Here is a 27,963-nt window from a genome sequence, read left to right as displayed (position 1 = left end):
CAGGCTCGCATCTTGGGTACTTTTTTGTCTCTGATCAGGTCCACACCTCTGCAAGTGAGAGTACCCTCATTCTCACTCTTCTCGGAGCAGCTTCCTTTCCTGCTATCAGCAGACAAAAACTGCATGCGGACCTCTCTGGCTGAAAAGGTTTCTATCACACAAGTCCCCATTTGGGATTTTCTTATTAAAGGTGAGACAATTGACGAAGTCCTTTTGACATCATCTGTCCGGCTCCTCCCTTTGGGCACAACCCAGTGATCAATGTTTGCACTGTAAGAGTGTTCCCAGCTTCACACATGGCTACATTGTTCTCTGGCAGGGCTGCATTTCATACCTTATTTGGTTGCTGATTAGAGTAACTGGATAAAACACAGACACCAAACCTGGTTCAGTTCAGATTGTCTTCTAGACAACAAGAAGTATACTTTTTAAAGTTTACCTATCGAGACTGATACCAGAAATATGAGGAGGCGAAGTTTATTGGGAAGTAGGGGTTAAAAAAATCAATGATTTGTTAATACAGTTGGCACACTTTTACACATTTACATAACACTTGGCAAAGACCATGTTCAGCCTACTTGGGAAGGATTCACTTAAATGGGTGGTCTAAAGGTTTTCCCAAGAGAATTATAGCAAATTCGGCACACAACTAATACTTTACTGAGTAAATTGCCGACCTTGGTTTGGTGTAAATCCATTCAGTAGTTTTCAAGAAATTAGCATTACTATTGTACCAGGCCCTTTTTGCAGGGTTATTGTAGGAGAGTAGGGTCTGCTATCCTATGGTCACCCCAAATTTTTGCTTTTTGCTCCAGACAGGCCCCTGCTGCTCTCCAAAGGAGCAGCCCCTCTGACCTTGCTGGTCAGAACTATCAGCTTTCTTCATTTTCCACGACTCCTGCCTTTGCCAAGGCTTATTTGCTTCCTTCGAGTCGCCGACACCGCTGACAGCGAGAGCCTGCGTGGGACAGCTCGTGAACCGACTCCTGGACGTCGTCGACCTTCAGGGACCACGTGGCTGCGGAGACAAGCTACACCTCCTCACCTGTTTGCATCCGACATCGCCTGGTACCTACCTGGTGCCACGCCGGTCACTGGCTAGTGACTGTGAACACTGTCCCCTCTGCTTTCAGGTCTTCTACAACTTCGATCCACTCTTGGATCCACCGCATCTCTTCTGGTCCGACCGCCTGCAGCATCTTTGTCATCAGGCTCCATTGAACAGATAGACGAAACCCGATGCACTTCGAGACCTATGCACCTGCTTCCTGTGTGTGAGGTAAAGCTGGCACTCCGGTGCCCAAGTGTAGAGAAACATCTCTAGTGTCTGTGTTTTAAGTCTTAAGTTCGTAGTCCATCCAGAAGACCCTTCTAGCAGTAACTTTTGAACTTTTACGCACCCATTGAAAACCTATGGGAGCCCGCGTGTAACTTTCCTCACTGCACACACGACCCGTGGACCTCCTGGTCACTAACTGAAGTTAGCTCCTTGTAGGCCCAGCGATTCTAGAGGCCCTAGGCCTTTTCCCTTTCCTGTTTGTGGTACTTATACCACTATTTTAGTATATGGTTTGATCGGCCACCAGGGCCTATCCATATAAAGTGCAACTTCTGTATATTGTAATACTTTCTTGTTTAACGATTTGTGCTCCTGTGCTCATAAAGAGTCTAGGGGATACTTTGAGTAATAAATACATATATATTTTGAATATATATCTGTGTGGTGTCCTTTCATTGGTATAAAAGGGGGTTACATATGGTAAAACAGCTTGCTTAACACGCTTTAACGAGTTTAGCCTCAAAGACTGCTTAGCCTACGCTACCACTAGGGCAGCTAGTCCGAAAAGGTTGACTTACAACCACACCATAAGGGTTGCTTGGCATGGTAAAAGGTGGTCACTTTAACTAGTGAACATCATGTACCAGGCCAACTTCTCACATTGGTGAGCAGCGGTTGGATTTGAGCTTGCTGTGTTTTACCTCTGTAATCTCTTTGTTACCAATTGAAAGATCATACAGGTACCTTTAGGTACATATAAAACAAGATTAGATATACTTAAGTTCTACTGAACTTAGTTGTTGTAGAGCAAAGGGAGTAGCACACCCTGACTACAACTACTAGATAGGTTTAGTAGGAAAACCCAAGTGTAGGTAGTTGCAACACATCCACCCACACTTAAGAGCAATGGCTGGGGCAGAGGGATCCAATGTACCCATCTCTGTCCAGAGTGACCCCCAGAGGGCACCAACCATCTTTGCTACCCTAAATCAAAATGAGCTCAGGCAGTTGGCAAATATCAGGGGCCTTAAACAGCCCAGGAACCCTACCTCTGCTAAACTCAGAGAACTCTTACAGGCTGATGAAGATCAGAGAGCTCTCAAGAAAACCTCCCAGTTAGACCCCTTAGGGACAGGAACAGGAGGCCCTCCTTCTGAAGATGCCACTGAAGTACCCCTTTCCCACAGTCGCCCCTTAGTTGAGAATCTGACTACAGATGATGAGAATCAGCATAGGGACAGGGATGACAAAGGGGGTGAATCTGACAGTAGTAGCAGTTCAGATGGGAGAGACAGCCCAGTGCCAGGTGCCAGACCTGGCTCAGCTAACCTAAGGCTACTGGGGACTGATAATGGGTTCACCCCATTGGATCTCCCTAGTGGACTTAACCAGGGGTTTGGGAGGCAGAGGAATCACTCAGGTGACTCTAATGCTTCTCGTGCCTCTAGAGGCTCTCAAGGTCACTCCAGAAGAAGGATGACCAGCCCTCAGAGGAGGGAGCATGAGGCCAGAATGAAGGAAGCTCAGCTGAGAATCAGGAGACAGGAGCTAGAAGTAGCTCTGATGGAAGAGAAACTGAGTAAGGCTAGGCAACCTAGAGAGAGTGGGTCTATACCCACTGGTGGCAGCAATGTCCCTAGGGACAAAGATAGGGTCTTTGATAATAGGAACCTGTCCAAGGTTGTGCCCCCCTACAAAAGTGGGGATGATATCCACAAGTGGATGACTGCTCTTGAGAGAGCCTGCAAAGTGCAGCAGGTTCCTGAAGACCAGTGGGCAGCAATCTTATGGCTCTCCTTTGAAGGTAGAGGCAGAGATAGACTCCTCACTGTTAGAGAGGAGAATGTCAGAAACTACAGAGCCCTGAAGAGTGTCCTAGTTGATGGGTTAGGCTTAACCACTGAACAGTACAGGTTAATGTTCAGAGACACCCAGAAGACACAGACTCAGGACTGGTCTGAATACATTGAATGTGCCACTAAGGCTTTGGAGGGTTGGTTGCTGGGAAGTAAGGTATCTGATTATACAGGATTGTAAAATTTGATGATGAGAGAACATATTTTAAATAACTGTCAGAACCAGCAACTGCATCAACACTTGGTTGACTCAGATCTGACCTCTCCCCAAGAATTGGGAAAGAAGGCAGACAAATGGGTCAGAACCAGGGTTCAGCAACAGAACCAGAACCAGGGCCAAGGGGGTGATCAGAAGAAAACAGACCAAAAGGGTGGAGATCAGAAATCCAAAGACCAGAAGTCTTCAACAGGGCCCCAAACTATTACTAACGAGGGTGGGTCCCAACAACCTAAAGGGAAGAAGAAAGAAGGTCCAAAGAAACCCTGGTGCAAATCTTGCAAGAATACAACTCACTGGACTAGTGATTGTAAGAAGGTTGGAGCCCCCAACACTGTTGCCCCTAAGGCACCTGCTCCCAGTACTACTGTTAGCAGTGTTGGTCCCCAGACAAAGGGTGTAGTGGGAATCACTATGGGAACTGAAGGAGATTCTGACTTAGACAGAACCCTGACACAGGCAGTCTTGATCTGTGATGGGGACATGGATTTGTCCCTGACTGTGAGCCCCAGTAACCTGGGCAAGTACAGACAGACTCCTTTAATAAATTAAAAAGTGGCTCAAGCCTACAGGGACACATGTGCCAGTGTCACTATGGTGACACCAGGCTTTGTGGACCCTGGACAGTACATACCAGGTGAGAATTACCTGGTGACCAATGCCAGCAATGCCACTACTTCACATAGTGTGGCTGTTGTTAACTTCTCATGGGTAGGGGTAACTGGCCTCAAAAGGGTTGTGGTTAGTGCAGACCTCCCAGTAGAATGTTTGTTGGGCAATGACCTAGAGAGTTCTCTATGGTCAGAAGTGGAGTACAGGACACATGCAGAGATGTTAGGTATATCACCACATGTCCTTGCTGTGACTAGGTCACAGGCCAAAAAGTGCCTTACTGAACCACAGGTCTTGGATCCTGGAACAATGGACCAAGCACCTACCAAGAAGAAGAACAGGAGGGTTAAGGCTGTGCCTTCCCCCCTGCCTCCAAGTGATGATCAGCCTTCCCAGGAAGATGATCTAGAGAACCCTGAAGGAACTGTCCCTGAAGAGCTTGAACCTGATCAGGTTGAGTTTCTGGGGACAGGGGGACCTTCCAGGGCTGACTTGGGGCAGGCTCAGTTATCCTGTCCATCTCTTGTACCCCTCAGACAGCTGGCTGCTGCTGAGGCTGCTGGGAATGCTCAAGGTACCCATAAAGTGTATTGGGATGATGGGCTCCTTTATTCAGAGGCTAGAGACCCACAACCTGGTGCAACCAGGAGGTTGGTTATACCTCTGCAATTTAGGGGATTCCTTCTTACCTTGGCCCATGATATTCCTCTAGCAGGACACTTAGGCCAGAACAAGACAGGCTTGTCCCTCACTTTCACTGGCCTCACATGAATGAAGATACCAATGAGTTTTGTCGCTCCTGTGTGACCTGCCAAGCCAGTGGAAAATCAGGTGGCACAACAAAGGCCCCCCTAATACCACTACCTGTGGTGGGGGTCCCCTTTGAAAGAGTGGGAATAGATATAGTGGGTCCCATGGATCCTACCACTGCATCTGGGCACAGATTTATACTGGTGGTAGTGGATCATGCCACCAGGTATCCAGATGCAATTCTCCTTAGGACCACTACAGCTCCTGTTGTGGCCAGGGCCCTGCTAGGAGTATTCTCCAGAGTGGGGTTTCCTAAGGAGGTGGTTTCTGACAGAGGTACCAACTTCATGTCAGGATACTTGACAGCTATGTGGAAGGAATGTGGTGTCAACTACAAGTTCACCACCCCTTATCACCCACAATGCAATGGGCTTGTTGAGAGATTCCCACAAAAAGGAGTTGGCTACAGCCCCTTTGAATTGTTGTTTGGGCACCCTGTGAGAGGCCCACTGTGTTTAGTGAAGGAAGGATGGGAGTTACCTCTCAAAAGGCCTAAACAAGACAAAGTGGACTATGTACTTGGTCTCCGCTCCAGGATGGCTGAGTATATGGAGAAGGCATCCAAAAACCTTGAGGCAAGCCAGGCCTTACAGAAAGCTTGGCATGACCAAAAGGCTGTCTTGGTTGAGTATCAGCCAGGACAGAAGGTATGGGTGTTGGAGCCAGTGGCCCCAGCAGCACTCCAAGACAAATGGTCTGGACCCCATAAATCCTGGAAAAGAAGAGAGAGGTTACCTACTTGGTGGACCTAGGAACTCCCAGGAGTCCCCACAGGGTACTCCATGTTAACAGGTTAAAAGCATATGTTGACAGGGCAGACACGGGCTTGCTCATGGCTACAGATGAGGGACAGGAGGAAGAGAGTGACCCTCTCCCAGACCTGTTGTCTCAGAACCCTGAAGATGGTTCAGTTGAAGGAGTGACCCTTGGAGGCAACCTCACTGAGCATCAGCAGCTTGAATGTAGACAGGTTCTACAATCATTTCAGAATATGTTTTCACTGATACCTAGTCAAACTGACTGGTGTACCCATGTGGTGGACACTGGTGACAGTCTGCTTGTAAAGAACAAACTTTACAGACAACCTGACCACGTCAGGGACTGTATAAAGGCTGAGGTACACAAAATGCTGGAACTGGGTGTCATTGAGCCCTCAGAGAGCCCCTGGGCTAGCCCAGTGGTTCTGGTCCCCAAACCTCACACCAAAGATGGCAAGAGAGAGATGAGGTTCTGTGTGGATTACAGAGGACTCAATGCTGTCACTAGGACAGATGCACATCCTATTCCAAGGGCAGATGAGCTCATAGATAAACTGGCGTCTGCTAAGTTTTTGAGCACATTTGATTTGACAGCTGGCTATTGGCAAATCAGGTTAGCTGAGGAGTCCAAGGCCAAAACAGCATTCTCAACCCCAGGTGGGCATTATCAATTTTTGGTGATGCCCTTTGGTCTGAAGAATGCACCTGCCACCTTCCAAAGGTTGGTGAATCAAGTCCTTACTGGGTTGGATGACTTTTGTGCAGCATATCTTGATGACATTGCTGTCTTTAGCTCCACCTGGGAGGATCACCTGATCCACCTGAAGAAGGCACTTGAGGCTCTGCAAAAGGCAGGCCTCACTATCAAGGCTACTAAGTGCCAGATAGGGCAGAGTAAGGTTGTGTACGTGGGCCACCTTGTAGGTGGAGGCCAAGTTCAGCCACTGGAGAGTAAGATACAATCCATCAAGGACTGGTCCCCTCCAACCACCCAGACTCAAGTTTGAGCTTTCTTGGGCTTGACTGGGTACTACAGGAAGTTTGTTAAGAACTATGGGTCCATTGTGACTCCTCTTAATGATCTGACATCCAAGAAGATGCCCAAAAAGGTTCAGTGGACAGTAAGCTGTCAAAAGGCATTTGATGACCTGAAGGAGGCCATGTGCTCTGCACCTATCCTGAAAAGACCTGACTACTCCAAAGAGTTTATTGTCCAAACAGATGCTTCTGAGTTGGGTGTGGGAGCTGTGCTGTCACAACTTAATGTAGATGGTCAAGACCAACCCATTGCTTTTATTAGCAGAAGGTTGACCCCCAGAGAGAAGAATTGGTCAGCTATTGAGAGGGAGGCCTTTGCTGTGGTGTGGGCCCTGAAGAAGCTGAGGCCATACTTGTTTGGCACTCACTTCAAGATTCAGACCGACCATAAGCCCCTCTTGTGGCTAAATCAGATGAAGGGTGAAAACCCCAAACTGCTTAGGTGGTCCATTTCCCTACAGGGGATAGACTTTACAGTGGAGCACCGGCCAGGTACAGACCATGGGAATGCAGATGGTCTCTCCAGGTACTTCCACTTAGGACATGAAGACGAGACTGGTCAAGGCTAGTTTAATGTCCCTGCGTTTGGGGGGGAGGGGGTTGTGTAGGAGAGTAGGGTCTGCTATCCTATGGTCACCCCAAATTTTTGCTTTTTGCTTCACTGGTTTTTGACATATTGAGGCTGTGGGCCTGCTAATCAGACCCCAGCCTGCTGTTCTCTCTACTAAATTGACACTATGCACTATAGGTGCATAACCAATTGGAATTGGATCACCCTGTGAGCCCCTGTACCAGTGTACACTAGGTACCCAGGGCATTGGTGTATCTAAGGCCTACCAGGGGCTGAAGCATGTATTATGCCACCCCTGGCCTGGCCTAACAATTTGACACAACTGGCTGATCACTCAGCTGGGGTAAGTTGGTGTAACCACCTCTTACTTAGGTGTAGTATACCTATACCTAACCTTAAATGGGACACATGGTAACCTATAAGTCACTCCTATGGCAGGCCTTGACAATCCTGAAGGCAGAGTGCCTGGTTCCATGTGAGATGGTGCTCTGGCATGAGCTGAGCCTGTCTGCAGTGGTCGGAACAACTTCCTTCTACCGTTTCCAGATATCGTCATACCATATACTCTTAAGTGCATTATGAACCTCGCGGTTAAATGCTATCTTTGGTTTGGCTTTATCAAAACATGTCGAGTAAGGTGTCATACGAATTGGAATACTAACCCCTCGCCAATTCTGGCGACGGGGTTAGCATTCTACCCTTCTAGAGGGACACGACATGTACAGTACCTGAAACCCGGGTAAAATCAGACATAGCCTCAGCTCCACAAAATGGACGCTGCCACCACAGACACAAGTCTGCCCTCCTGCTGCTGGGAGTCCTTCCAGCTTGGGAGACGTGGACAAAGGGTTTCCTGCCAGGGGAGGTGCGAGCACCACCCCAGACAGGATTTTGTGTATTGGTCAGGTAGGGCTTGAATGGAATCAGACATGCCTGAGGCTCACAAGGAGCCTCGGTGCATATGCCAGTTCAAACCGGTCCTGGGGCACACCAGCCCCGGACCTGGGGCGAGCTGGACAAAGGATTGGGGGTGTAACCACCCCCCTTCCTGGTCCCACCCTTAGGGAGGGACCTAGCAGGTAGTCCGGCTCCTAGAATCCGCTTAAAGGTAGGAGCTGTGTCCTAAGACTTCAGACATCCTGGAATCAACTTAACTACAAGAAGAAGACGGGAACTTCGACGCTCTGCTGCACAGAGAACAGAAGGAAATCTCGCCTATGGTCAGGGAGTGACCATCTTGCTAACGCAAGCACCAACCAGCTACTTGACGTCTGCTTTGCCGCCGCCTCCTGCCGGAGCCCGAGCCCAGAGCCCAACAAGACCTAGACCTCCAGACCTCTCACAGCCCGATCCACAGTCCCTGCAAAGAAGGCACCCGTGGAGGCACCGAGACACGTGGAGCCAGCCATCTTGAAAGACCGACGACAAGCTGCAAGCGCGACAACCGAGGGTCCCTCCAAGTTGTGCTTTGGGTCCTGAGAAGCCCAACACCCGAGCAGCATCTGCACCAAAGGTGAGCCCTCCAGCATCTCCACGATCTGCGTGGGGCCCTTCTGCACTTTGCATCTCGACGCGCCTGCCTGGTCCCTGGCCCGTTGGCTAGTGGCCATTTTGGCGACGAACCTTGAAAACTACGATGCTGGTCCGGTTGCTCCAGACTGGCCCCTGCTGCTCTCCAAAGGGGCAGCCCCTCTGACCTTGCTGGTCAGAACTATCTTGTTTCTTTATATTCCATGACTCCTGCCTTTGCCAAGGCTTGTTTGCTTCCTTTGAGTCGCCCACACCGCCGACAGCGAGAGCCTGCATGGGACAGCTCGTGAACCGACTCCTGGACGTCGTCAACCTTCAGGGACCACGTGGCTGCGTAGACAAGCTACACCCCCTCACCTGTTTGCACCCTACATCGCCTGGTACCTACCTAGTGCCACGCCGGCCACTGGCTAGTGACTGTGAACACTGTCCCCTCTGCTTTCAGGTCTTCTACAACTCCGATCCACTCTTGGATCCACCGCATCTCTTCTGGACCGACCGCCTGCAGCATCTTTGTCATCAGGCTCCATTGAACAGATAGACGAAACCCGACGCACTTCGAGACCTATGCACCCACTTCCTGTGGGTGAGGTAAAGCTGGCACTCCGGTGCCCAAGTGTAGAGAAACATCTCTAGTGTCTGTGTTTTAAGTCTTAAGTTCGTAGTCCATCCAGAAGGCCCTTCTAGCAGTAACTTTTGAACTTTTACGCACCCATTGAAAACCTATGGGAGCCCGCGTGTAACTTTCCTCACTGCACACACGACCCGTGGACCTCCTGGTCACTAACTGAAGTTAGCTCCTTGTAGGCCCAGCGATTCTAGAGGCCCTAGGCCTTTTCCCTTTCCTGTTCGTGGTATTTATACCACTATTTTAGTATATGGTTTGATCGGCCACCAGGGCCTATCCATATAAAGTGCAACTTCTGTATATTGTAATACTTTCTTGTTTAACGATTTGTGCTCCTGTGCTCATAAAGAGTCTAGGGGATACTTTGAGTAATAAATACATATATATTTTGAATATATATCTGTGTGGTGTCCTTTCATTGGTATAAAAGGGGGTTACATATGGTAAAACAGTTTGCTTAACACGCTTTAACGAGTTTAGCCTCAAAGACTGCTTAGCCTACGCTACCACTAGGGCAGCTAGTCCGAAAAGGTTGACTTACAACCACACCATAAGGGTTGCTTGGCATGGTACAAGGTGGTCACTTTAACTAGTGAACATCATGTACCAGGCCAACTTCTCACAGTTATCCCTAAACATTTTGCCTTCTTTCTCCTGTTTATTCTGAACTGTTTTTATTAGCTCTAGACCTCTGGGCACTATACCACTGCTAATCAGTGCTAAAGTGCATATGCTCTCTGATGTAAATGGTAATTGGCATGGTTGTCCATGATTGGCATATTTGATTTACTAGTTAGTCCATAGTAAAGTACACTGTGTGCATCCAGGGCATGTAAATCAAATGGGGATGCAGCACTGATTGTGCCATCCACATGTCTCAAGCCTGCCACTGCAGTGTCTGCTGGTGCAGTTTTAAACTGCCATGTAGACCTGGCAAGTACACCCACTTAGCAAACACAGAGAGATGATGGACAGAGTGCTGTTACTTTTCAGACACTCACCCCCAGTCACAGATCTGGGTTGAACCCATCATCATTCTTTGGCTAACTTTGCCACCCACTGTTTGGACCCAGCCATATGGAAATCAGTCATCACCTGTGCCTCATGGGAACAGTCCAGCCTGAACTGCCAGCTTAGGTCTTCCCTGGACCATAAACAAGCATCCTGGGACTGATTTTGGGGTAACACCCCTCATCAGCCAGGCTAGCTTGAATCCAGTGGCAAAGTGAGCAGGGGACCCACGTCTGGGCATACCCTGCCAACTTGGGGCGAACAAAGCAAACACAAGGAGATGATGGACGGAGTGCTGAAACTTTTCAGACACTCAACCCCAGACCCAGATCTGAGTTGAATCCATCATTGTTCTTTAGCTCACTCCACCACCCCAGTTTGGACCCAGCCATATGCAAATCAGTCTTGACCATATGCCTCATGGAAACAGTCCAGCCCAAACTGCCAGGCTAAGTCCTCCCTGGACTGGAAACAAGCATCCTGGGACCGGTTTCGGGGTAACACCCCTGATCAGCCAGGCTAGCTTGAATCCGGTGGCAAAGGGAGCAAGGGTCCCACATCTGGGCATACCCTGTCAACTTAGGGAAAACAAAGCAAACACAAGGAGATGATGGACAGAGTGCTGAAACTTTTCAGACACTCAACCCCAGTCACAGATCTGGGTTGAATCCATCATCATTCTTTAGCTCACTTCGCCACCCCAGTTTGGACCCAGAAATATGCAAACCAGTCTTCACCCTGTGCCTCATGGGAACGGTCCAGCCTAAACTATAAGGCCAGGTCCTTCCTGGACCGGAAACAAGCATCCTGGGACCAGTTTCAGGGCCCCTCTCATCAGCCAGGCTAGTTTGAATCCAGTGGCAAAGTGAGCAAGGGACCCACAGGATAGGCCCAAGGTATACCCATGAGCAGGGTGCAGTGTATGGGAAAGCTGAGACATGTATTGGTGTGGTTTACATGTCCGATAGTGAAATACTGCTGATTTCATTTTTCACTATTTCTCCAATAGGTTATCTTTGGAGCTACCTTGTAATACCTTATAAGCATAACTTTCAATTGGGAAGAGCTAGAGCTTGGAAGTTTGCATTACCTGAAAAACCCATCTTTCTGTGAAGGTAGTTTTTGAATTGTATGTTTAAAAATGCCACTTTTAGAAAGTGGGCATTTTCCAGCTTTACCATTCTTTCCTTCTGCCTGCCTGCGAAATCCACATCTAGTTTAGACTGACAGTTGGGCTGTTTGTGCATTCAGTCTGGATAGTCACACAAAGGGATCTCAGGTATGCCCTGTATATCCTGTTTGCCCATCACCAGGCTGATGAGCCTTCCTGGGCTGGAGTGATGGGAGCAGTTGTCACTGACACCTGAATAGGGCTGTGATGTCCTCTCACCATTCTGTCTCCACCCCCCTGTAGTGTGTCTGGAGCCAGTTCAGGACAAGGCAGGATCTGTGCACTACAAAGACTTTCCTTTGAAGTATGTCTACTTCAAAGATAGAAAGGGGTGTAAGTATTGGACCTGTAACCCCCCATTATTAGAACACTTCTTGATCAAATCTGCTTGCTTCTGTGTTGGGCTGGCCTGCTGCTTGCTGCTTCTGTCCATGATTTTGAAAGGACTGGACTTTGCTTTCTGTATTCTGCTATCCAAGGTTTTAGAAAGGGCTTGTGTATGCTTGTCTCCTGCTAAGAAGTCGCAGGGGCACAAAATACTTCTTGCAACTCTGCTGATGCTCCTGGACTAGGGTGCTTCCTTCCAGTCCAAGGGTCTCATAAGTGGGTTCTGCAGCTGATCTCTGTAAGAACTGGCATGAAGCAACATTAGGCTTCACAAACCCTTGCCTTGCAGCCTCTCGGAACTAATGTAGGATGACTTGAAGTTTCACCAAGTTGCACAGCTGACAGCTCCTTGGGACCAACGCCGGATCACGCAAAGTTCTGAGAAACATCGCAGCACAGCCTCCCAGAACCGATGCCAGACAAAGCGAAACCTTACAAAGCGACGCAACACCTCCATAGCACCACCAATTCTTTATCAACGGAGCCCTGCAGCACAGACCTCAGGCTATGTATTCAGAAATCAACGCTTCGTTTCCCCTTGCAGTAAAGAATCAACACACAACACTTCTCCTGTGCGCAGAAGAACTGACGCCTCCATTCCCCTGGGACTAAGGAATTGAAGCAATGCTTGTGGTTTCTGATGATTCCCTCCTCTGCAGCAGTTTTTTAATTTGGATTTTGGCCCATCAAAGCTACTTTGTGCTATAATCAATGCATTCATAGAGTTCTATGTACTAAACTTGCTTTAACCTTCAAAAGTGATATTTCCAATTATGTCTGTTGGATTTTTGTCATTTTGGTCTTGTTTGATTTGGATAAGCATTGGTTATTTTTCTAGATTGCTGCAGTGTCCATTTGTAGTGTCTTCACTGTGTTACTGTGTGTTTTATGTACAAATGCTTTACAAATTGCTTGTGACTGAGGAGAAGGGTCCCTACATGAACAGGGTGCAGGTCGCTACGCACTAGAGACCCCCTTCTCTAACATTTTTTGTCAGCAGTCAGGATATTACTTGTGTTTGTCCTTGACATACACTGATCGGTTTGCACTACTGCATAGTGCAGACCATTATGTAACCACATAATGTTTCATGATTGTTCTGTTTTGACAACCCTTCAAATTATCTATAAATCATGTCTCAGCTTGATAAGCCAGCAGTTGAAGTTGCAGAGGTTGTGATTGAGATAGAGAGGCTGAGATCCTATATGGTGCCTCAACTTAAGCAGTTCGGCAAGAATTTCAAATGTCCTGTTAAAAGCTCTTCTAAGAAACAGGAGCTGCATTGTCAGCATTCCGTCCATCAATTGTTTGTTGTAACACTTTTCGCCCTAAGTGGGATGGGTATTCCCAGACGTGGGACCCGTGCTCGCTACGCCACTGGTGTCAAGCTATCCTGGCTGATGACGGCTGATAGCCAGAAACCGGTCCTAGGATGCTTGATTCCGGTCCAGGGAAGACATGGATTGGCAGTTCGGGCTGCACTGTTCCCATGAGGCACAGGGTCAAGACTGATTTGCATATGGCCATGTCTAAACTGGGGTGGTGTAGTGGGCAAAAGAACGATGGATTTAACCCAGATCTCTTGACTGGGGGAGAATGTCTGCATTGTCAGCATTCCGTCCATCAATTGTTTGTTGTAACGCTTTTCGCCCTAAGTGGGATGGGTATTCCCAGACGTGGGACCCGTGCTTGCTACGCCACTGGAGTCAAGCTATCCTGGCTGATGACGGCTGATAGCCAGAAACCGGTCCTAGGATGCTTGATTCCGGTCCAGGGAAGACATGGCTTGGCAGTTCGGTCTGGACTGTTCCCATGAGGCACAGGGTCAAGACTGATTTGCATATGGCCATGTCTAAACTGGGGTGGTGTAGTGGGCAAAAGAACGATGGATTTAACCCAGATCTCTTGACTGGGGGAGAATGTCTGCATTGTCAGCATTCCGTCCATCAATTGTTTGTTGTAACACTTTTCGCCCTAAGTGGGATGGGTATTCCCAGACGTGGGACCCGTGCTCGCTACGCCACTGGAGTCAAGCTATCCTGGCTGATGACGGCTGATAGCCAGAAACCGGTCCTAGGATGCTTGATTCCGGTCCAGGGAAGACATGGCTTGGCAGTTCGGGCTGGACTGTTCCCATGAGGAACAGGGTCAAGACTGATTTGCATATGGCCATGTCTAAACTGGGGTGGTGTAGTGGGCAAAAGAACGATGGATTTAACCCAGATCTCTTGACTGGGGGAGAATGTCTGCATTGTCAGCATTCCGTCCATCAATTGTTTGTTGTAACGCTTTTCGCCCTAAGTGGGATGGGTATTCCCAGACGTGGGACCCGTGCTCGCTACGCCACTGGAGTCAAGCTATCCTGGCTGATGACGGCTGATAGCCAGAAACCGGTCCTAGGATGCTTGATTCCGGTCCAGGGAAGACATGGCTTGGCAGTTCGGGCTGGACTGTTCCCATGAGGCACAGGGTCAAGACTGATTTGCATATGGCCATGTCTAAACTGGGGTGGTGTAGTGGGCAAAAGAACGATGGATTTAACCCAGATCTCTTGACTGGGGGAGAATGTCTGCATTGTCAGCATTCCGTCCATCAATTGTTTGTTTTAACGCTTTTCGCCCTAAGTGGGATGGGTATTCCCAGACGTGGGACCCGTGCTCGCTACGCCACTGAAGTCAAGCTATCCTGGCTGATGACGGCTGATAGCCAGAAACCGGTCCTAGGATGCTTGATTCCGGTCCAGGGAAGACATGGCTTGGCAGTTCGGGCTGGACTGTTCCCATGAGACACAGGGTTAAGACTGATTTGCATATGGCCATGTCTAAACTGGGGTGGTGTAGTGGGCAAAAGAATGATGGATTTAACCCAGATCTCTTGACTGGGGGAGAATGTCTGCATTGTCAGCATTCCGTCCATCAATTGTTTGTTGTAACGCTTTTCGCCCTAAGTGGGATGGGTATTCCCAGACGTGGGACCCGTGCTCGCTACGCCACTGGAGTCAAGCTATCCTGGCTGATGACGGCTGATAGCCAGAAACCGGTCCTAGGATGCTTGATTCCGGTCCAGGGAAGACATGGCTTGGCAGTTCGGGCTGGACTGTTCCCATGAGGCACAGGGTCAAGACTGATTTGCATATGGCCATGTCTAAACTGGGGTGGTGTAGTGGGCAAAAGAACGATGGATTTAACCCAGATCTCTTGACTGGGGGAGAATGTCTGCATTGTCAGCATTCCGTCCATCAATTGTTTGTTGTAACGCTTTTCGCCCTAAGTGGGATGGGTATTCCCAGACGTGGGACCCGTGCTCGCTACGCCACTGGAGTCAAGCTGTCCTGGCTGATGACGGCTGATAGCCAGAAACCGGTCCTAGGATGCTTGATTCCGGTCCAGGGAAGACATGGCTTGGCAGTTCGGGCTGGACTGTTCCCATGAGGCACAGGGTCAAGACTGATTTGCATATGGCCATGTCTAAACTGGGGTGGTGTAGTGGGCAAAAGAACGATGGATTTAACCCAGATCTCTTGACTGGGGGAGAATGTCTGCATTGCCAGCATTCCGTCCATCAATTGTTTGTTGTAACGCTTTTCGCCCTAAGTGGGATGGGTATTCCCAGACGTGGGACCCGTGCTAGCTACGCCACTGGAGTCAAGCTATCCTGGCTGATGACGGCTGATAGCCAGAAACCGGTCCTAGGATGCTTGATTCCGGTCCAGGGAAGACATGGCTTGGCAGTTCGGGCTGGACTGTTCCCATGAGGCACAGGGTTAAGACTGATTTGCATATGGCCATGTCTAAACTGGGGTGGTGTAGTGGGCAAAAGAATGATGGATTTAACCCAGATCTCTTGACTGGGGGAGAATGTCTGCATTGTCAGCATTCCGTCCATCAATTGTTTGTTGTAACGCTTTTCGCCCTAAGTGGGATGGGTATTCCCAGACGTGGGACCCGTGCTCGCTACGCCACTGGAGTCAAGCTATCCTGGCTGATGACGGCTGATAGCCAGAAACCGGTCCTAGGATGCTTGATTCCGGTCCAGGGAAGACATGGCTTGGCAGTTCGGGCTGGACTGTTCCCATGAGGCACAGGATCAAGACTGATTTGCATATGGCCATGTCTAAACTGGGGTGGTGTAGTGGGCAAAAGAACGATGGATTTAACCCAGATCTCTTGACTGGGGGAGAATGTCTGCATTGTCAGCATTCTGTCCATCAATTGTTTGTTGTAACGCTTTTCGCCCTAAGTGGGATGGGTATTCCCAGACGTGGGACCCGTGCTCCCTACGCCACTGGAGTCAAGCTATCCTGGCTGATGACGGCTGATAGCCAGAAACCGGTCCTAGGATGCTTGATTCCGGTCCAGGAAAGACATGGCTTGGCAGTTCGGGCTGGACTGTTCCCATGAGGCACAGGGTCAAGACTGATTTGCATATGGCCAAGTCTAAACTGGGGTGGTGTAGTGGGCAAAAGAACGATGGATTTAACCCAGATCTCTTGACTGGGGGAGAATGTCTGCATTGTCAGCATTCCGTCCATCAATTGTTTGTTGTAACGCTTTTCGCCCTAAGTGGGATGGGTATTCCCAGACGTGGGACCCGTGCTCGCTACGCCACTGGAGTCAAGCTATCCTGGCTGATGACGGCTGATAGCCAGAAACCGGTCCTAGGATGCTTGATTCCGGTCTAGGGAAGACATGGCTTGGCAGTTCGGGCTGGACTGTTCCCATGAGGCACAGGGTCAAGACTGATTTGCATATGGCCATGTCTAAACTGGGGTGGTGTAGTGGGCAAAAGAACGATGGATTTAACCCAGATCTCTTGACTGGGGGAGAATGTCTGCATTGTCAGCATTCCGTCCATCAATTGTTTGTTGTAACGCTTTTCGCCCTAAGTGGGATGGGTATTCCCAGACGTGGGACCCGTGCTCGCTATGCCACTGGAGTCAAGTTATCCTGGCTGATGACGGCTGATAGCCAGAAACCGGTCCTAGGATGTTTGATTCCGGTCCAGGGAAGACATGGCTTGGCAGTTCGGGCTGGACTGTTCCCATGAGGCACAGGGTCAAGACTGATTTGCATATGGCCATGTCTAAACTGGGGTGGTGTAGTGGGCAAAAGAACGATGGATTTAACCCAGATCTCTTGACTGGGGGAGAATGTCTGCATTGTCAGCATTCTGTCCATCAATTGTTTGTTGTAACGCTTTTCGCCCTAAGTGGGATGGGTATTCCCAGACGTGGGACCCGTGCTCGCTACGCCACTGGAGTCAAGCTATCCTGGCTGATGACGGCTGATAGCCAGAAACCGGTCCTAGGATGCTTGATTCCGGTCCAGGGAAGACATGGCTTGGCAGTTCGGGCTGGACTGTACCCATGAGGCGCAGGGTCAAGACTGATTTGCATATGGCCATGTCTAAACTGGGGTGGTGTAGTGGGCAAAAGAACGATGGATTTAACCCAGATCTCTTGACTGGGGGAGAATGTCTGCATTGTCAGCATTCTGTCCATCAATTGTTTGTTGTAACGCTTTTCGCCCTAAGTGGGATGGGTATTCCCAGACGTGGGACCCGTGCTCGCTACGCCACTGGAGTCAAGCTATCCTGGCTGATGACGGCTGATAGCCAGAAACCGGTCCTAGGATGCTTGATTCCGGTCCAGGGAAGACATGGCTTGGCAGTTCGGGCTGGACTGTACCCATGAGGCGCAGGGTCAAGACTGATTTGCATATGGCCATGTCTAAACTGGGGTGGTGTAGTGGGCAAAAGAACGATGGATTTAACCCAGATTTCTTGACTGGGGGAGAATGTCTGCATTGTCAGCATTCCGTCCATCAATTGTTTGTTGTAACGCTTTTCGCCCTAAGTGGGATGGGTATTCCCAGACGTGGGACCCGTGCTCGCTACGCCACTAGAGTCAAGCTATCCTGGCTGATGACGGCTGATAGCCAGAAACCGGTCCTAGGATGCTTGATTCCGGTCCAGGGAAGACATGGCTTGGCAGTTCGGGCTGGACTGTTCCCATGAGGCACAGGGTCAAGACTGATTTGCATATGGCCATGTCTAAACTGGGGTGGTGTAGTGGGAAAAAGAACGATGGATTTAACCCAGATCTCTTGACTGGGGGAGAATGTCTGCATTGTCAGTATTCTGTCCATCAATTGTTTGTTGTAATGCTTTTCGCCCTAAGTGGGATGGGTATTCCCAGACGTGGGACCCGTGCTCGCTACGCCACTGGAGTCAAGCTATCCTGGCTGATGACGGCTGATAGCCAGAAAACGGTCCTAGGATGCTTGATTCCGGTCCAGGGAAGCATGGCTTGGCAGTTCGGGCTGGACTGTTCCCATGAGGCACAGGGTCAAGACTGATTTGCATATGGCCATGTCTAAACTGGGGTGGTATAGTGGGCAAAAGAACGATGGATTTAACCCAGATCTCTTGACTGGGGGAGAATGTCTGCATTGTCAGCATTCCGTCCATCAATTGTTTGTTGTAACGCTTTTCGCCCTAAGTGGGATGGGTATTCCCAGACGTGGGACCCGTGCTCGCTATGCCACTGGAGTCAAGCTATTCTGGCTGATGACGGCTGATAGCCAGAAACCGGTCCTAGGATGCTTGATTCCGGTCCAGGGAAGACATGGCTTGGCAGTTCGGGCTGGACTGTTCCCATGAGGCACAGGGTCAAGACTGATTTGCATATGGCCATGTCTAAACTGGGGTGGTGTAGTGGGCAAAAGAACGATGGATTTAACCCAGATCTCTTGACTGGGGGAGAATGTCTGCATTGTCAGCATTCCGTCCATCAATTTTTTGTTGTAACGCTTTTCGCCCTAAGTGGGATGGGTATTCCCAGACGTGGGACCCGTGCTCGCTACGCCACTGGAGTCAAGCTATCCTGGCTGATGACGGCTGATAGCCAGAAACCGGTCCTAGGATGCTTGATTCCGGTCCAGGGAAGACATGGCTTGGCAGTTCGGGCTGGACTGTTCCCATGAGGCACAGGGTCAAGACTGATTTGCATATGGCCATGTCTAAACTGGGGTGGTGTAGTGGGCAAAAGAACAATGGATTTAACCCAGATCTCTTGACTGGGGGAGAATGTCTGCATTGTCAGCATTCTGTCCATCAATTGTTTGTTGTAACGCTTTTCGCCCTAAGTGGGATGGGTATTCCCAGACGTGGGACCCGTGCTCGCTACGCCACTGGAGTCAAGCTATCCTGGCTGATGACGGCTGATAGCCAGAAACCGGTCCTAGGATGCTTGATTCCGGTCCAGGGAAGACATGGCTTGGCAGTTTGGGCTGGACTGTTCCCATGAGGCACAGGGTCAAGGCTGATTTGCATATGGCCATGTCTAAACTGGGGTGGTGTAGTGGGCAAAAGAACGATGGATTTAACCCAGATCTCTTGACTGGGGGAGAATGTCTGCATTGTCAGCATTCCGTCCATCAATTGTTTGTTGTAACGCTTTTCGCCCTAAGTGGGATGGGTATTCCCAGACGTGGGACCCGTGCTCGCTACGCCACTGGAGTCAAGCTATCCTGGCTGATGACGGCTGATAGCCAGAAACCGGTCCTAGGATGCTTGATTCCGGTGCAGGGAAGACATGGCTTGGCAGTTCGGGCTGGACTGTTCCCATGAGGCACAGGGTCAAGACTGATTTGCATATGGCCATGTCTAAACTGGGGTGGTGTAGTGGGCAAAAGAACGATGGATTTAACCCAGATCTCTTGACTGGGGGAGAATGTCTGCATTGTCAGCATTCCGTCCATCAATTGTTTGTTGTAACGCTTTTCGCCCTAAGTGGGATGGGTATTCCCAGACGTGGGACCCGTGCTCGCTACGCCACTGGAGTCAAGCTATCCTGGCTGATGACGGCTGATAGCCAGAAACCGGTCCTAGGATGCTTGATTCCGGTCCAGGGAAGACATGGCTTGGTAGTTCGGGCTGGACTGTTCCCATGAGGCACAGGGTCAAGACTGATTTGCATATGGCCATGTCTAAACTGGGGTGGTATAGTGGGCAAAAGAACGATGGATTTAACCCAGATCTCTTGACTGGGGGAGAATGTCTGCATTGTCAGCATTCCGTCCATCAATTGTTTGTTGTAACGCTTTTTGCCCTAAGTGGGATGGGTATTCCCAGGCGTGGGACCCGTGCTCGCTATGCCACTGGAGTCAAGCTGTCCTGGCTGATGACGGCTGATAGCCAGAAACCGGTCCTAGGATGCTTGATTCCGGTCCAGGGAAGACATGGCTTGGCAGTTCGGGCTGGACTGTTCCCATGAGGCACAGGGTCAAGACTGATTTGCATATGGCCATGTCTAAACTGGGGTGGTGTAGTGGGCAAAAGAACGATGGATTTAACCCAGATCTCTTGACTGGGGGAGAATGTCTGCATTGTCAGCATTCCGTCCATCAATTGTTTGTTGTTACGCTTTTCGCCCTAAGTGGGATGGGTATTCCCAGACGTGGGACCCGTGCTCGCTACGCCACTGGAGTCAAGCTATCCTGGCTGATGACGGCTGATAGCCAGAAACCGGTCCTAGGATGCTTGATTCCGGTCCAGGGAAGACATGGCTTGGCAGTTCGGGCTGGACTGTTCCCATGAGGCACAGGGTCAAGACTGATTTGCATATGGCCATGTCTAAACTGGGGTGGTGTAGTGGGCAAAAGAACGATGGATTTAACCCAGATCTCTTGACTGGGGGAGAATGTCTGCATTGTCAGCATTCTGTCCATCAATTGTTTGTTGTAACGCTTTTCGCCCTAAGTGGGATGGGTATTCCCAGACCTGGGACCCGTGCTCGCTACGCCACTGGAGTCAAGCTATCCTGGATGATGACGGCTGATAGCCAGAAACCGGTCTTAGGATGCTTGATTCCGGTCCAGGGAAGACATGGCTTGGCAGTTCGGGCTGGACTGTTCCCATGAGGCACAGGGTCAAGACTGATTTGCATATGGCCATGTCTAAACTTGGGTGGTATAGTGGGCAAAAGAACGATGGATTTAACCCAGATCTCTTGACTGGGGGAGAATGTCTGCATTGTCAGCATTCCGTCCATCAATTGTTTGTTGTAACGCTTTTCGCCCTAAGTGGGATGGGTATTCCCAGACGTGGGACCCGTGCTCGCTATGCCACTGGAGTCAAGCTATCCTGGATGATGACGGCTGATAGCCAGAAACCGGTCTTAGGATGCTTGATTCCGGTCCAGGGAAGACATGGCTTGGCAGTTCGGGCTGGACTGTTCCCATGAGGCACAGGGTCAAGACTGATTTGCAGATGGCCATGTCTAAACTGGGGTGGTGTAGTGGGCAAAAGAACGATGGATTTAACCCAGATCTCTTGACTGGGGGAGAATGTCTGCATTGTCAGCATTCCGTCCATCAATTGTTTGTTGTAACGCTTTTCGCCCTAAGTGGGATGGGTATTCCCAGACGTGGGACCCGTGCTCGCTACGCCACTGGAGTCAAGCTATCCTGGCTGATGACGGCTGATAGCCAGAAACCGGTCCTAGGATGCTTGATTCCGGTCCAGGGAAGACATGGCTTGGCAGTTCGGGCTGGACTGTTCCCATGAGGCACAGGGTCAAGACTGATTTGCATATGGCCATGTCTAAACTGGGGTGGTGTAGTGGGCAAAAGAACGATGGATTTAACCCAGATCTCTTGACTGGGGGAGAATGTCTGCATTGTCAGCATTCCGTCCATCAATTGTTTGTTGTAACGCTTTTCGCCCTAAGTGGGATGGGTTTTCCCAAACGTGGGACCCGTGCTCGCTACGCCACTGGAGTCAAGCTATCCTGGCTGATGACGGCTGATAGCCAGAAACCGGTCCTAGGATGCTTGATTCCGGTCCAGGGAAGACATGGCTTGGCAGTTCGGGCTGGACTGTTCCCATGAGGCACAGGGTCAAGACTGATTTGCATATGGCCATGTCTAAACTGGGGTGGTGTAGTGGGCAAAAGAACAATGGATTTAATCCAGATCTCTTGACTGGGGGAGAATGTCTGCATTGTCAGCATTCCGTCTATCAATTGTTTGTTGTAACGCTGAGGGCCTGGTGGGCAGCAAGAGAAGGTGGGGAGGTTGAGAATACGGATGTGGGTCTGGAGGTACAGAGCCAGCAGAGGGATTTTGGAGCTCAGCATCTGCCTGGGGGGGAGCGGCCTCCAGGACTGGCAGCAGTGTGTCATCCAGACGTCTGTCCCCAGAGGAGCTGGAACATAGGCAACAGATCAGAGATCATGAGCTGGAGCTTGAGAACCTCAAATGGGAAATGAAAAACAGAAAGTTGGAATTGGAAAGCAAAAGCTGGAAATGGAGCAAAGGCAACAAGAGAAGAAGACCCTTGCTCAGGGGGAAAGGCAATTGCTTTTGGCTCATGAGTTGAGAATGAGAGACCTGGAGTTGAAAGTCAGTAGGGCTTAGTCCACCTCAGATGGTGGCAGTGAAAATGTAATGTCAAGTATTGCAGAAAAGGTTCACATACACAGAGACTTGGCGCCTGACTTCAAGGAGTGAGACACCCCAGAAGAGTGTGGGCTAAGTTTCAGGGACAGACAGATACTGTCTCACCACCCTCAGCAGGGTTATGTTCGATACATATCAAGACACTGGAAGGTGGGGTGAAGAGTAGTATAGTTAACACTTGTGTGGGGTTTTACAATTTAAATGCTGCAGAGCATATGTTAAGTCATGGTTTGCCAGAGCTATGCCAACACCGTTTGAAGTGTGAGTTCTCTGACCACAGGGAGTCTGCACTGGGGCCAGACCTTTTGGTGGATGCCAGAGGGTCAGAAGAGGCTTTTTGGGAGTAATCCTGAAGAAGTTGGCTCAGTTTTTCCCCAACCAAAGGAAGTGGGGGAGGTTCGCAGCAGCCCTGGTAGGTCCCAGTGTAGTGGGATAGGTAGAGGGTCCTCTGTGCCTTCTCCGGGTAGGAGGAGAGGTGTGGGTGGGCAGAGGCCCAGGTTGCCCAACACCCAGTCCCAAGGCCTAGGATGTTCACACATGGAGCACCAGGAGGGGGGCCTTGTCTGTACTGGGAGGCCATTCCCTTATGGAGACCGCATAGTATCAGGAGAGCTAGGGGGCTGACACAAGTGACACACCAGTTCTAGTTTCTAGTTGCACCACTTGAGAAGCAAGGGTGCAGAAATTCAGATAGAGGGGTGAAAGGGGAAGACCATCCCCAGTGGGAGGACCTGTGGGTCAGGGCTTGCCAGCTCTGAGGTCAGAGCACCCGAGGACTGACCCTGGTGAGGCCACTTCTGGCTTGGGGGGGGTCCATGCACTGCAGATGGACAGAGGACAGGACACCATTGCCAAGAAGACTCTTGCACAACACTTACAGTAAGTTTTTTCTCTTAGGGGGGTTGGGAGTTATCCCCCAGAAGTCCTAGCTAACCAGGTACCTTCTCAGCCCAAGATTACAGACCATTGGTTGGGGGACCAGTTGCAGGTCATCACTTCTGAACTGCTGGGAGAATTGTGCAGGACACTTGCAACAAGTGCCCTGACAGTTGTGGAGACGTGGGGTACCTCTACACAGTGGAAGGTACAGGATCCCAGAGGGGCGGACAGGATGTGGGAGAGCCCACCCAAGTCTCCCGGTCAGCCTCAAGATACAGTACCAGTCTCAGAATGTCACCCCTGAACTTGTGTGAGGGAGAGCGTACAAAGGGTGCCAGGCACCTGGGGCTACCGCCCTCCACTCTAAGAAACCATAGAGGTTAGAGAGGCCTGGGCCCTGGCTCTCGTCATTGACAGCTGTCCATGGCCACTGTGGATTGCTGCCCTTGGTGGACAGAGTTGCCCTTAGGTTGGAAACAGGAGTCACATCCCAGGGGTGGAATGGATCACATCACTGTATTGGCCATAGTGGCACTGCCTGCCTACCGTGAGACATCTGTGAGCAAAGTAAGGTTAGGTGCTGGATAGATGTGATCCACAAGTGAGCAGGAGTCCCCATGGTTTAGCTTAGTGGGCCCTAAGAGTATGGACAGAAGGATTCAACTGGGTTCAGAGAGGCGTAAAACAAGAACATGCCCCTGCTGTTGTGGGCCATGGTCCATGTTCTATTTTCCCAAGCAGGGAAGTCCATCAAGTTATTGATTAGCCCATCCTGGCTTTAGGCTGGAAGGAGGTTGTGTTGGACATGGCCCTTTTTGCAGGGTTATCCCCAAAATGTTTGTCGTCTTCATCCTATGTTTCCTGACCTGTTTTTTGTTTGCTCTAGGACTCTGGGCACTTTACAAGTGCTAATCAGTGCTAAAGTGCATGTGCTCTCTGGCGTCAATAGTAATTGTGACTGCGCCTCAGATGTGGGTTCTGCAGCTGATCTCTGTAAGAACCGACGCACAGCAATGCAAAGCCTCCCAAAGCTTCGCCGTGAAGCCTCTTGGTACCTATACTAGAGGACAAGAATCCTCGCCAAGTCCCACTACATAACGCACAGCTCCCCGGAACCAAAGCGGGATGATGCAAAGCCCTGCAAAACCTCGCTGCGCAGCCTCCCAGAACTGATGTCAGATGATGCAAAGACTCGTAAAGCAACGGACCACCTCCGGTGTGCAATGCATCATACCTATGCACCAATTCTTCATCAACGGAGACAAATCGCACAGACTCAAGGCTTCGTATCCAGAAACTGATGCTTTGCTTCCTCTCACAGTAAGGAATCGACGAAACGCTACTCTTGTGCGCAGAAGAACTGATGCCTCCATTCCCCTGGGACTAAGGAATCGTCACAATGCTTGTGGTTTCTGATGCTTCCCTCTTCTGCGGCTGTTTTGCATTTCAGATTGTGATGCATCAAAGGTACTTTGTGCTAAAATCAATGCATCCATAGAGTTCTATGAACTGACCTTGCTTAAACCTTCAAAGGTGATATTTCCACCTATGTAAGTTGGATTTGTTTCATTTTGGTCTTGTTTGGTTTAGATAAAGATTGGTTATTTTTCAAATCTGGTGTGGTTTCCATTTGTAGTGTCTTCACTGTGTTACTTTGTGTTTTATGTGCAAATGCTTAACACGTTGCATATGAGATAAACCTGACTGCTTGTGCCAACCTACAAAAGGGATGAGCAGGGGTTATCTTGAATGTGTAATCCCCTTACCCTGACTAGAAGAAAGGGCCCCACCTGAACAGGGTACAAGCCACTGCCCAATAGAGACCCCCATTTCTAACAATTAGATAATGTGTCAGTGGGTTTGGAAGGGCTAAACTCGGTATCTGTACCATTAGGATGTGGACAGTCCTCAAAAAGTCCTCAAACCCAAGTTTGCAGACTGTTTGTGCAACTACATTAAACAATAAAAGACCCCATTGAAAAAGGAAGCCTATAGTTCCTGTTGTTCATTTCGAGTTCTAGTACCAAAGATTGGTTTGCAAACCCTTTACAACAGAGTCCACAAATACATTATGTGGCCAGGTCATAGACTAGGACCTAAGGCCAGTCTGTGCAATGCATGTTCGAATGACATGCAGCGAGAGTTGTCAGTCTGTGACAGGTTATCAAATTATTAGCAACTAAACACTTTATTGACCCTTCTGAAACTCTGCCTCCAGTTGATGGATTTGCACAAAACTTTGCACACGAAGGTTAATCTAGATACGCAAAAGTTCTGCTAAATTTAATACTGGTCCATGATGCAACCTGTTGGAAATGGCCCTTTTTGCAGGGTTATCCCAAAACTTTTTGCTTTTTTCCCTTTATTTTTCCTGACCTGTGGTTGTTGGCTATAAGACTCTGAGCACTTTACCACTGCTGATCAGTGCTAAAGTGCATATGCTCTCCCTGTAAATTGATATGATTGGTTATCCATGATTGGCATATTTGTTTTACCTGGAGGTCCCTAGTAAAGTGCACTGAGTGTGCCAGGGCTGGTAAATCAAATGCTACTAGTGGGCCTGCAGTACTGATTGCGCCACCCTAAAATGGTGTCTCAGGCCTGCCACCGCAGTGCCTGTGCGCAGTCTGTGAACTGCCATGTTGTCCTGGCCAGTGTACACACTTGCCAGGCCCGACCCTTCCCTTTTCGTACACATTGGACACCCCTATGTTAGGCCCAAGGTACCCCCCTGGGCAGGGTGCAGTGTATGAGAAAGGTAGGACATGTTCTAGTGTGGGTAATCATGTCCTGATAGTGAAATACTGCCAATTTCGTTTTTCACTATTGAAAGGCCATCTTGCCCGTAGGATAGAATGGGGAATGCTGTGTCCCATGTGTACCTGCATATCTCCCCATAGGAGCAAGGTGGGAAGCTGAAGTCTGGTATCCCTGAACTCAGAATTTGATAACGCATCTTTTAGGAAAGATGGTTTTTAAATTCCGTGTTTGAAAATAGCACTTATACAAAGTGGCTATTTTCCTGTTCAACCTTTCTGTGTGCCTCTGCCTGTTTGTGTATTGACTGTCTGGTTTGTGAGTGACAGGGGCTGGGGGTGGCTCCAGGAGACTGGGTAAGTCAGCACTAGGCTGAATAGACCCATCTGCATGTAGAGTGGTGGGGAGGAGTAGCACCTGGGTCTGAATAGGGCTGTGCCTACCTACCGCAATGCTGGCTCCACCTCCTGCGGTGCGTCTGATGGCACTCGCCCACACTTACAAAGGAAGAAGACATGCCCTGGCAGAGGGCACCTAGAACTGGTTTGGACTGGATCCTGGACCCCTCACACATGTAAGAACAAAGACTTTTGGGGTATAAAAGTAAGAGCTGAAACCCCAGTAAGATTAGACTACTTTAGAACCAAGGAGGAACCTCTGCCCAAGAAGATCACCTGAAGAAACTGAGGAGAAGTACTGCCCTTGCTGTGTGTTCTGGGGCTGGCCTGCAGTTGGCTGATTCTGCTGATGACGAGGCTAAAGGACTTTGCTGTGTGCTGTGCCCCCCCTTCTTGAAGAGAAAGGACTTTGCTGTGTGCTGTGTCCTAAGAGTCTCCAAGGGCCAGAGGAGAGCTGGCATCCTGTTTGCAACTCAGGGACACAAAAGTTGCATAAGATATCCTCTTGTGAATGCCCAGTGTGTGTGACTGCGCACTGACTGTGGCCCTGTGAACTTTGCCCTGCCTGCCCGTGTTGTAAATCACTCGGTGTGCTCATCGGCACACATCAGGGCTTTGGGCGAGGTGTGACATGCCCCCATCACGAATCCCTGCCGGATTGTCTCGTTGATCGAGAGTGCCTGCCAGAGCACCGCCCGAAACGAAGACTCAGGGGTTAACATCTCCGCTGCCGACCCGGGATAGACGCACGCACTAAGGGCCGGTATCTGTCCATCACCGGCCCCTGCTTGCCCAGAGAGTTGTTGCAGACCCTGGATTCACTGCTGCTGGCCCTGGGTCTACAAAAGCTTTTCGCACCTTTTCCCATCGCTGGTCCCGAGATTGGAGGTCCCGCTGAGCCTGTAATCATTGCTGCCGGCCCGGGAGTCGAGTGAGTACTTTGCCCGCATTCGCCGTCCATTGATGAGGCCAGGTTTGCATTGCCAGTAAAATTGGAAGAGTTGCATGGTAACGGGAATGCCGTGCCAACGTCACCACTACAAGGACCAGGAAGGCCGCGGGGAGGAAGTACCATCCCGACCAGCGTGTCACCACCGGACGAGAAAGGGTTCTACCGAAGATCGACTAGAATGCACCGCCACCGGGAGAGAAGCCCCAGACAGCACGCTCCGGACCGCACTGTTGGCTGTGCGAGGCCAGGAGTGGGTGGGGGACCGGTGGGGCAGCCTGGGACTGTGCGGGGAACCACGCAACCTGTAAGATAACGTGCTGGGCCAGGAGAGTGGTGGTTGCTGCGAAAGGCAGCAGGGACATGTTTGGTGGTATTGCTCCATTTTGCCCAGCGGGGGCATTGCTTATCGGGGCTCACCTGCTATAGTACCCTTCTCCGACTTGGAAACCGAGTCCATAGTCCTATTACTGCTGCAGGGACGTTGATTTATTCGCTAAAAGAACTGGGAAGTGGCATTTTGACCACACTTTTAAGAGAAGTACTGAGGATTACCGCATTTCTTTCCAATGAAACGTGAACTGTGTTGACAACAAAGAGCATTCCTAAAGTGAACTTTAGCCCCCAAGAGGCCCCACACATTTTTTGAGGC

Source organism: Triturus cristatus, chromosome 8 (assembly GCF_964204655.1).
Source record: "Triturus cristatus chromosome 8, aTriCri1.1, whole genome shotgun sequence".
In the NCBI taxonomy this organism is placed as follows: domain Eukaryota; kingdom Metazoa; phylum Chordata; class Amphibia; order Caudata; family Salamandridae; genus Triturus; species Triturus cristatus.
Note: the sequence above shows the minus strand (reverse complement) of the source record.